Source organism: Thermobia domestica, chromosome 9, assembly GCF_964235325.1.
Source record: "Thermobia domestica chromosome 9, izTheDome1.hap1.1, whole genome shotgun sequence".
Lineage (NCBI taxonomy): Eukaryota > Metazoa > Arthropoda > Insecta > Zygentoma > Lepismatidae > Thermobia > Thermobia domestica.
Window position 1 is genome coordinate 25,828,338 of NC_137462.1, and position 10,168 is coordinate 25,838,505.

At 30.9% G+C, this 10,168-nt stretch overlaps 1 protein-coding gene across 1 annotated transcript in view; it reads left to right on the forward strand.

Annotated features, from left to right (window-relative positions):
- Positions 1-10,168, forward strand: part of corn (microtubule-binding protein cornetto) — a gene marked incomplete in the record, with an annotated part of 206,990 nt that overhangs the window by 134,216 nt on the left and 62,606 nt on the right.

Sequence of the window (10,168 nt, forward strand, 5' to 3'; positions counted from 1 at the left end):
CTCAACTTTTTTCGTTCTACAAGCACCATTAAAAGATTTTGTGTTGTTTCAGAAATCATCATTCTTCTTTACAGTCACATTTTAAATGACGTTAAAAGATGCATATTTTTACAAAGAATGTCATAATGTATGTAATTTAATCATTGATCATTCATTTGCTTTGGATTGATTGATTGAAAATAGTATTTTTCAAAAACCAACACATGATTCTCTATAAAATTTAATGAATCACAAGCTATAGCACTAATTCATTTCAATGGACTTCTCCATGATACTTTAACTAAAATTCTATACCAATCCAAAGAATATTTATTGCTCAAACATATGGAATAACCACCATATTTTTACTTAATTAATATAGAATGAGAAAAAATAATAGACTGACATGAAATATTCATGTAGTTGGACACAATGATTCGATTCCAGTTTGATGCAAGCAGTCCCAGTGGGAGGCACTCGGTCAAAAAAAGTGTACAATACTTTTAAGTCCACCCACCTTGAATGAATTTTTCTTGGATTTTCCTCATCCACACCAGTTAAATGCCTTGGTGATACCTAACTTATAAGTCCCAAACCACTTTTTTCCTCCCCGGATCCTTTATTCCTTCCTTCCCTTCACGGATTGTGTGCTCGTTGAACAACATTACCCCTCAAACGTGAAGTGGTAAATGGTCTTAGATGTTAAAAGACCAAAATCTAAATCATAATCTTAATCCTATTCGATTCCAATTTTCGCAAATCAATCTCAAAACGAAAGAATCACATAAGATTTTTTCAATAATGCCATAAGTCTTACAGGACACCGTGTGATTTGTATATTTCAAGTTCAACTAAATATTTTATTCTTCATTTCTAATAGCAACATAAATCTGAAAGACCCTGCTAGACTTTTTGCTATGATATTATAAAAACAAAAATACATTGGAAAGCACAGACAATTCATAGCAAAAGATAACCTTCAAATCTTATAGACATTCAGAATTCCTTCCTTCCTTCCTAACAGTATTTTATACTTAAAAGGTTATTCCCACCACTTTCGCTTTCTTCGAAAGAATCCCACCTCCCAAAACCAGACCCTCTTTTCTTAGAAAAACACCCAAACAGTAAAACTCCGCTCAAGGGGCGGTGAAGGCAGAGGAGGAAACGAGAGGTTACCGTATTCAACTAAAACTTGTTTTCTCAAGTGATTATGAGTGTGTGAAGTGATCTTCACCTTAAATTATAAATGGGGAAACGTTTCTGAATCTTTCCATGTTAGCAAATGTAAACAAAGAATATTTTTCAGTTAATTTACTCACCATCAATTTCAGGATTTGTTTTTTCCATTAAATTTCTAGTCATCTTAGCAGCTTCAATAACCGTACAAGTCCCATACGGTTACAATAAATATAATAATAATAATAATAATAATAATAATAATAATAATAATAATAATAATAATAATAATTGGCCAAGTAACTAGTGTATGTGCATTTGGTACACGTGGTTCTGGGTTCGATATCTGGCGAGAGAGCACAAAATTAATTTTTCTGTCATTCAGTTTCCTTAATCAATAGTCTAGTTTAGCCTAAAGATCATAACTGTTAAATAAAATAATAATAATAATAATAATAATAATAATAATAATAATAATAATAATTGGCCAAGTAACTAGTGTATGTGCATTTGGTACACGTGGTTCTGGGTTCGATATCTGGCGAGAGAGCACAAAATTAATTTTTCTGTCATTCAGTTTCCTTAATCAATAGTCTAGTTTAGCCTAAAGATCATAACTGTTAAATAAAATAATAATAATAATAATAATAATAATAATAATAATAATAATAATAATAATAATAATAATAATAATAATAAATCTTCTTCATATCCACATTTGACAACGATAATTTTGAGTTTGATTGTTTATGTGGTTCGGATATCAACTTATTCTGTAAATTCATGTCTCAAATAGGATTAAAATTCTTAAAAGAAAAAAAAAAACAATTCAAATTGAGCTGATTGAAATCAGATAATAAGTTGCAGGTTCATGTCTCAAAAAGTCTTTTTTTGCTGAAAACAATATTTTAAAATAACTCAGATATATTAAAATGGGAAAAGAACGAGTCACATTTTCTTGAAATAAAACCATCAAATTTTCAATATAATTAATTTTAAACTAGAAATCACTTTATTTTTTACTATTTACAAATCTTGATTTCTATGTACACTTTTTTTTTCACTTTTTCTTTTCATTGTGTATTATATCCCTAAAATGACTTCAATATTATCTTCCACCTCTTCTTTCTTTTTCTTGCTCTTCTCTTGCTCTTCCATGGTTTTCCTGCTCTTCTCCTGCTCTTCTATAGTTCGCATTATTTCTCTTCTTCTTTTCCATTTCCCTTCCAAACCCCAAGGTAAGCCTAAAATTTCTTGTCTCTTTTTTACTTTGGTGTAAATGTCCAAAAACATTGAATTCACACAGGCACTGCATGAATGCGATTTTAAATTCTTTTTATTGTTCGGACAAATGTCCGATAAAAAATAAAACTGTTTAATTCCCCTCAATTTAATCTTCTGTTCACAATATTGAACAGCACATGCAGTATGGTCGCAAGTTATTTCGGAATCCATAATCTGAAATAATAAAGAAACGGATTTTTTTTACTATTTGTTCAAATATTAATAAATTTACATATCAAAATATTTGACTTTAATTATGTTTGGACAATTATTTTATCCTATAAATCATGCAGATTTCTCTATTATGATAATGAAACGATACTTTTCCTTTCTTTCTTATATCCTATCATTTTTAGCAATACCATGCTCTCTAATACTATTAATTTTTGATCTTTTAAGTCAACAAATTTTCAAGACTAAACTTCAGTTCTACAAATTAAAAGTCTATGTAATTTTAATTTCATATATCGGTCTTGTAATATGAATGTATCGTAAGGACCGTTGCCTTAATCATCTCAAGTATCATTCTTAATGGTCTTTGGAATAAAATATGCGTTAATTCGCATATTTATACCTTAAGAAAATAATCAAGTCAGTTGGACAGTACAATCAAATTATTTCGTTACGAAAAACAAGCACAATTCTTCCTTATCCCACAGGTTATTTTCAAGTGTTTTATCCTAGCTTAGAATAATAACTAAAATTTAGTGAATTCAAATAATTTCTGGGGGGTTTTGGTGATTCAGTGATACAGCGTTCACCTCTGGTGCTTGGGGTCCCGGTTTAATCTTAGCGCCCGCAAATTATTTCAACATTTTTATTACAAGCATTAAGTTTGCACACATTTTTTATAAATTCTGGTGGACAAACACCATGTACTTGGCTTTTGTTGGGGTTTTATATACTTTTAAGTGATTTCTTTTTGTAAAGTGATGGTTCAACAAATCACAGTTTCCTTTAGCGTAGCGGTATAACCATCAGACGTAAAACTCAGTTATCGTTCAAATTAGATAACCCAACAGTACAGTGAATCATATTGGATTGCCTAACATGTAGGAATTATACAACAGTACAGTAAAACATATTGGGTACCCTAACATGTAGGGATTATACAAACATTTTTCTTTATGGATTATTCTCTCTCCGAGAGATGTCATCCCTCAAGGGGACAATAAGATTAGATGTCCAACTCTATATTCTAATTTCCGAATTCTTTTCTATACCTACATGTAATGATATATACACTTTTCTACGATATATACTGTCAAATCATTTAATCGAAAGGCAATGCAAGGCAACATATGTCAAGATACCCTTTCATTGAATTGTGTACATGTCATGAGTTCTAACGGTATAACATATTCTTAGATGATAAAAAATTCGGGAAAATCTTGTCTTCTGTAGAGTGATTTAACCACTGTTTATATTTCAAACTATATTCCTAATTCAATAAGAATAATATGAATAAGGGTGACGCAAAAATCAATGGTAAAGCTTTCGTTTCTGATGCAAGGATTACTTGATTTATGTTGTCAGTTTAGATCTTCCGCAAACATCATGTTTCTACATTTTCTCGTGGAAAACGCTTTCTACGTTCATTATAATTTAATCTAATATAATTGTGCGAAACTAAAGATTTCATTTTTTCCAATAACATTACTAAAATGTTTGGGAAATAATTACTTATGAAAAAAATATGTAAATCAGTCAATCAAATTAAGAATACGATATCATATTATAAAACAACAAGCAATCCAAATCTGTTAAGCAATCAGTTCTATTTTAGAAAAGTGTGAAATAATATTCTTAAAAGTTTTCTTATTATCATTAATAAGTATCTATTTATTCAAGTAACTAACTAACTAACTAACTCTATGGCCTATGAAACCCGGAGGCCACGTTCACAAAAGCTCTCCACTGACTTCCATCCTTAGATAATTGCATCCAGTTTCTACTTTGTATGCGTATCTCTGCGAAATCCATCCTCCCATTTGCGCCTAGGTCTTCCTGATGACCGTTTTCCTCTTTTATTACGACTATATTACATAACATACGCCCTCCTAGACTTGACAACCCTAATCATGTTTAATAAACAATCTAATAAATTACGTTATAAAGTTTCCAACATTCCCCTTCCTCTTGGGTCCAAATATTCGTCTCAGGATCTTGTACTGAAATACTTTTAGTCTATGTTCTTTCCTCAGAGTAAGCGATCATGTTTTGCAACCATACAGAACAACAAGCATAATTAACGTTTTATATATTTTAAGCTTCAACAGAATTTGCGACAACAAGAGATTTTGAACCGAATAATGCACGAATTCCCTGGTTTTAGTCGCCATTTAATTTCTCCGTAAATTTGATTTTCTCCTCTGTTAATACTGATCTTAAATATTTGAAACTAACCATTTTATCAAAAGTATTATTTAATATTTTAATGCATCCATAAAATGCAGTATTACGGTCCCAACGCACTTTCGTGTATTTACTTTTCTCTGCATTTATTTCTAAAGCCATGTCCCTGCAAGCATTTCATAAGATCTCTGCATTTATTTCTAATGTTCTCCTATCATCCCCTATTAAATTTACATCATCAGTATATACCATAACTGGTGAATACTGTTCAACTCTATTCAACAATCTAATTATTCTGTCAATATATGGAAAAAACACCAACAGGAAGACCAAATATAAAAAGAAAAATCGATTAATCTACCATGAATAATTCATTACTATTTCTGATAAATTCACTAAATATTATGATATATTTTGTTCAAACAACCTAGTAATCACATACAGTATCTAACATCTACCATTTTCACAAAATAATATAAAGATTTCTTTCATTCAGAACAATAAATGCTCAAATCTTGGTCCATCATACACACAAACAACTATCACTTTATATCTTTCCGCAAATAGTACAATTACTGAAGGAAATATTGTACAAACGTGTTAAAATAGATGTAATTCTGACTTATAATTCAAAACATGATCTTAATCTTCTGTAAAACATTACATTTCATAAAATTTACTTGTAACTTCTTAGTTATCGTGCACCCCTTTACCGTGAAAGAGCGGTGTTCAATTCTCGGCAAAGCCATGTAGTTCAGATTCAATGATAATCACTAGGACCCGTCTCATATAGCCTAGTTATTGCACAAAAATCGTACTTAGTTATTATACTTATCGTTAACAAAAATCCTAACTTGGTTCACGAGAAAAAGATATATTTCACTTGAGGTCCCCGTCTCATATAGTCTAGTTGTGAAAAGGCTATTAATTCGATAACTCAATAATTTTTATAAATGTGTTCGTATATAAAACATGGTTTAATAATACACCATTTGTCTTCCGATCAGTCCAAATATAAAATATGAATTCAACTAATACGTAAAAGCTCTGCACTGATTTCATTTCATAGCTAAAAACATGGATTTGGTGTCTACTGTTTGTAATTTACGTTTTCCTCATGCTTGTTACGCTTTCCTAAGTGGGGAAAAAAATCAACTGGAAGCCTTCAAAATGTAGATGTGGAAAAAATGGTAAGAATTAGTTGGGTAAAGCAAAAAGAAATAACAGAATGTTAGAAGTGTTGGGTGAAAAAGAATATTTTTAGACATTATTAGGAAGAGAAATTAGTTGTATCATTGCCTAAGAAAATAATCTATCATGAGTGATATCCTAGAGGGTATAATAACGGAAAAAGAGGGAAAGGGTTAATATTAAAACTAAAAGATCGCACGCAAAAAAAAAAAAAAAAAAAAGGTTAGCGGTGGAGCATAGAAGCTTCTCAGCTGTACCCTATCAATAAAGGCAAAATACCTATGATAACGACAAATGTTTGTTTTCAATTAAACTTTAAAAGCAATATGTATTCTAGATACGGTTAATATCCAACTAATAATATTGATTTCATTCTGTGGTCTTCCATGAAAAAATAAACATTTGTATGTCTTCAACATTACATATTATATAATGATAATAAGAAATATATTATTTTTCTTACCTGATAATTCTTTCTGAAGCGTGGTTCAAACTCCTGGAAATGGTATAATCTAAAAAAGAAAGAAAAAATGAATTACTATATTTGAATTTTTCTATTACAAAAAATAATCAGTGCTAAGAAAAATCAAATGAATATTTATTATAAAATTAATCCTTTCCGAAAATGAAGAAATTTTTCAATCCAATGAGCTAAGTCTAAGAAATTAAAAACAAAATCCAATTATTTCTCAAAATGTCATGTTTTCAGGATACTATAAGTCAGCTTGCATGTATTTGGTAAAATAAATGTGATATGAAACAAAAAGAAGATAATAATTTCCAAATGAATTCATACAATCAACAAGAATTACTCTAAGATAATTTTCCAATAATAATAATATTAAAAATGTTTCATATCTTGTAATCAATTAATGAAAATGAATTTTTATCTGAATATATTTAAGAAGACAGAAGTCCACTTACCTTTTCAAATATAAGAACAAATGAAGTAGCGCCGATAAAAAAAAAAAAAAACAACTTCGAAGCAAGAACACCGTCACAATCTATCCAACTAACTTGAAATGACAAAAATCTTCAAAATTCAGTTTTTATATTGAACAGAAGAAACCCACGCCAATTTTCACAATTCCATACAATAATAATAAAAAAGAGTCCTCTAAAAGATTGTAAACCACTTTTTTTTTCTCTCTCTCTCTCTCTCTCTCTCTTTCTCTCTCTCTCTCTGGAATTCTATATGGTCGATAACCCTCATAGCAATAACGGAATGGATACAAACATTTAAAAAAAAAAGAAAAAAAGAAGCAATTCTACCTTCCCTCTTACTCCAAGGGTAAGAAATCCTGTCCTTCAAACTGCAATAAGACGCCCAATAGTCTACCATCGGGTTTTATAGATTCTGTGAGTATTTTTTCTCTCATTATATAATTAGTATATGTGTAACTAAAGTTCATTAAAGTATGGCAATTAATTATGTTCTAAGAACCTCACCAAGTATGTATTTTTAATCAATTTCATAACAAACATTGTATTGCATTTACTGTACACATGACATACATGTCCATGCATTCACCACTTATTTTTCCTTACATCATGCATGCCTTTAATACATGTGGTCCTAACTTCATTTTTATTAGTATGTGTAACGTTTCCAATTCGTTTCCCGGTGGGTACCTTTGGCGTAGGAAACCGGGTTCAATTCCCAGGAAAAGGTCATGCGGCTCGAATTCCACGTAGGTTCACATCTCATATAGCCTCGGTGTTAAAATACATACTAATCTAAAATTAAAATAACTCGATTTCCGGCGGAGGTATATAGTTCGGATTCTACGTTAATTGCAAAAGTCCACGTCTCATATAGCTGTGCTCCTAAAAGATACACTAATCTAAAATCAACACAACTCAACACAATTCCCAACAGGTGCCTTTGGCATAAAAACCGGGTTCAATTCCCGGTGGAGGTGTATAGTTCAAATTCTACGATAAAACTGTAGGTTCATGTCTCATATAGCCTCGTTGTTAAAAGACACACTAATCTAAAAATCAACACAAATCAAATCTAGTTATAAAAATTCTGTATCAATCAGCTCATGCGGAACCCAATTAATATAATTAATAATGGTACAAACTAGTTCAATGGTAGAGCATCTACCTCTGCTGGTGGATTTTCTCATGTCAAGCATGGCCAAATCATTTTTTAGTATTCTTATAACAAAAAAAAAATGTATTATATAAATTGTACTAATCAGCATCAAGTTCATAAGTCTTCTTAAAGTTCCCCGTTTCCTCCCACTTCCTCATTACGCTATTTTATTTTTTCATAAAGGAAATATTACGACAAAAATGGATTCATATAAATTAGTCTAACAGAATAATTCTCTGACATTAAACTTAATAAATTCATATAGTCTCAGTGGTAAAGAAGTCTCTAGTATATGAGGTTCTTGGTTTATTTCCTCGTCAAAACCATTTTACTAAACTCAACATAAACAAGTGTCAATCAATAATATCTAAATAAATAAAGATTCCTCTCACTTTCTAAGGGCTAGTAACACAGTGAAAAAAGTCTTGTTCTCTGTTAGTTGGTAAATCCTAGGTTGCACAATTATTTAAACATTTTCTAAGTATTTAGTGCATTGCTGCTACAATCCACATCTCCACTGCTTGAAATATCTTGGTTCGATTTCCAATCAAGTAAATTTGTAGTGAGCAAACACCTTGCTCGTGAGTTTTCCTCTCACTTTCTTCATTCCATCATTTTATTTATCATAATGGGATTGTTATGATATGATTGTTATGATATGAAGTATATGATATGATATGATATGAAGAGTAAACTGATATAAGATAACCTAAGTGATATAACCATACGGCACAATATTTACAAATCATAAAATGATTTCATCATACATCATGCCCATTACATAATGCATATACATTTTTTAATCATAGGTGTTAATATTCATTCATTCACAATAACAATTTTTGTAAACAGGTCTTCCCGCCAAAACAAGTTTGGGCAACTCAGTCCCCCACGCCCTTCTACCTTTGCGTTCAATATGAGATCCGGCGCGGGTCTCTTTACAGCAGTCATAAACAATAAAAGAAAGAATGTTTCGTTTCAATACAATCTTTACAAAAACTCGAGGAAAACAAATTCATGTAACAACCTAACTGATACGTAAAAGGGGAACAATACATAAAGCTTTTCCAAGTTCAATGTCAACTTTGGGTTTTATTTTCTCTTTTTTTTTTTCTGTAAGGGAGTAAAAAATTTCTTGAAGGACATTCACATTCCTAGAATGCAATCTTCACAAAGCTCTCTAAAAAAGTAGACAATAATCCCTAACAGTTTCTTTTTTATCAGTAACTAAATTGCACAATTGTGTTCCAAAAATCTTTTTGAGGGGGACTCTGGTATCTATGTGAAGGCCACTCTGTAATTAAATCTGATGGTTGTATCTAACGGTGAATCCTAATTTTTTCACGGCTCCTTTCGGCTGAAGGACAGTGTCACGTTATAAATACCAATACAGAATCACAAGTGTATCCTCCAACAAAAATGGTTAAATCTTCAAAGAATTCTTCAAAGAATTCGTATATGGGCAATAATAAAGCGTTACTTGGCCTTGCATCAACTCTCAAAAAAACCTTCAAGCTTCATTTCTGAGAATTCAGGTGTTCTATTAAAAATTCAATAATAAATGATAAAAGAACGTACCAAAAACATCAATAAAGTTTTATTTTTTCAAGATAACCTTCAGTCAAATTGTATTTTCTACGAATTTCAACTTTCACAGCCATAAATTGTCAATAAACACATATTTTCAACGCAATAAATAACATAAAAAACACTCATAAATAGCAGACACCCCTCTAATCACGCAATAAATAGCATTAACTCAATGCCAGAAGTCTCAATTTGGACCTAAAGGGTTGAACTACTTGTTGGTCCTACCCCTACTATACAGATGTCAGTATCGTAGGTACTTTTTAAGGTACTTTACTGTCATTCACTCCACTTGAAAAATCCACACAAAACGGCGATTAGCGTATATGTGGAGATCTCCCCATCATCCTCTGTAACAAATACAAGTAACATGCAATTCAACCAGAAGAGATTCTTCACAGTACACAGATAATAATTAAATATTATTGCTGTAAAGTTCTGGAGAGTTGATATATCACAAGAATATAGCTTACGCTTCGGAGAAGAGTTAAATCA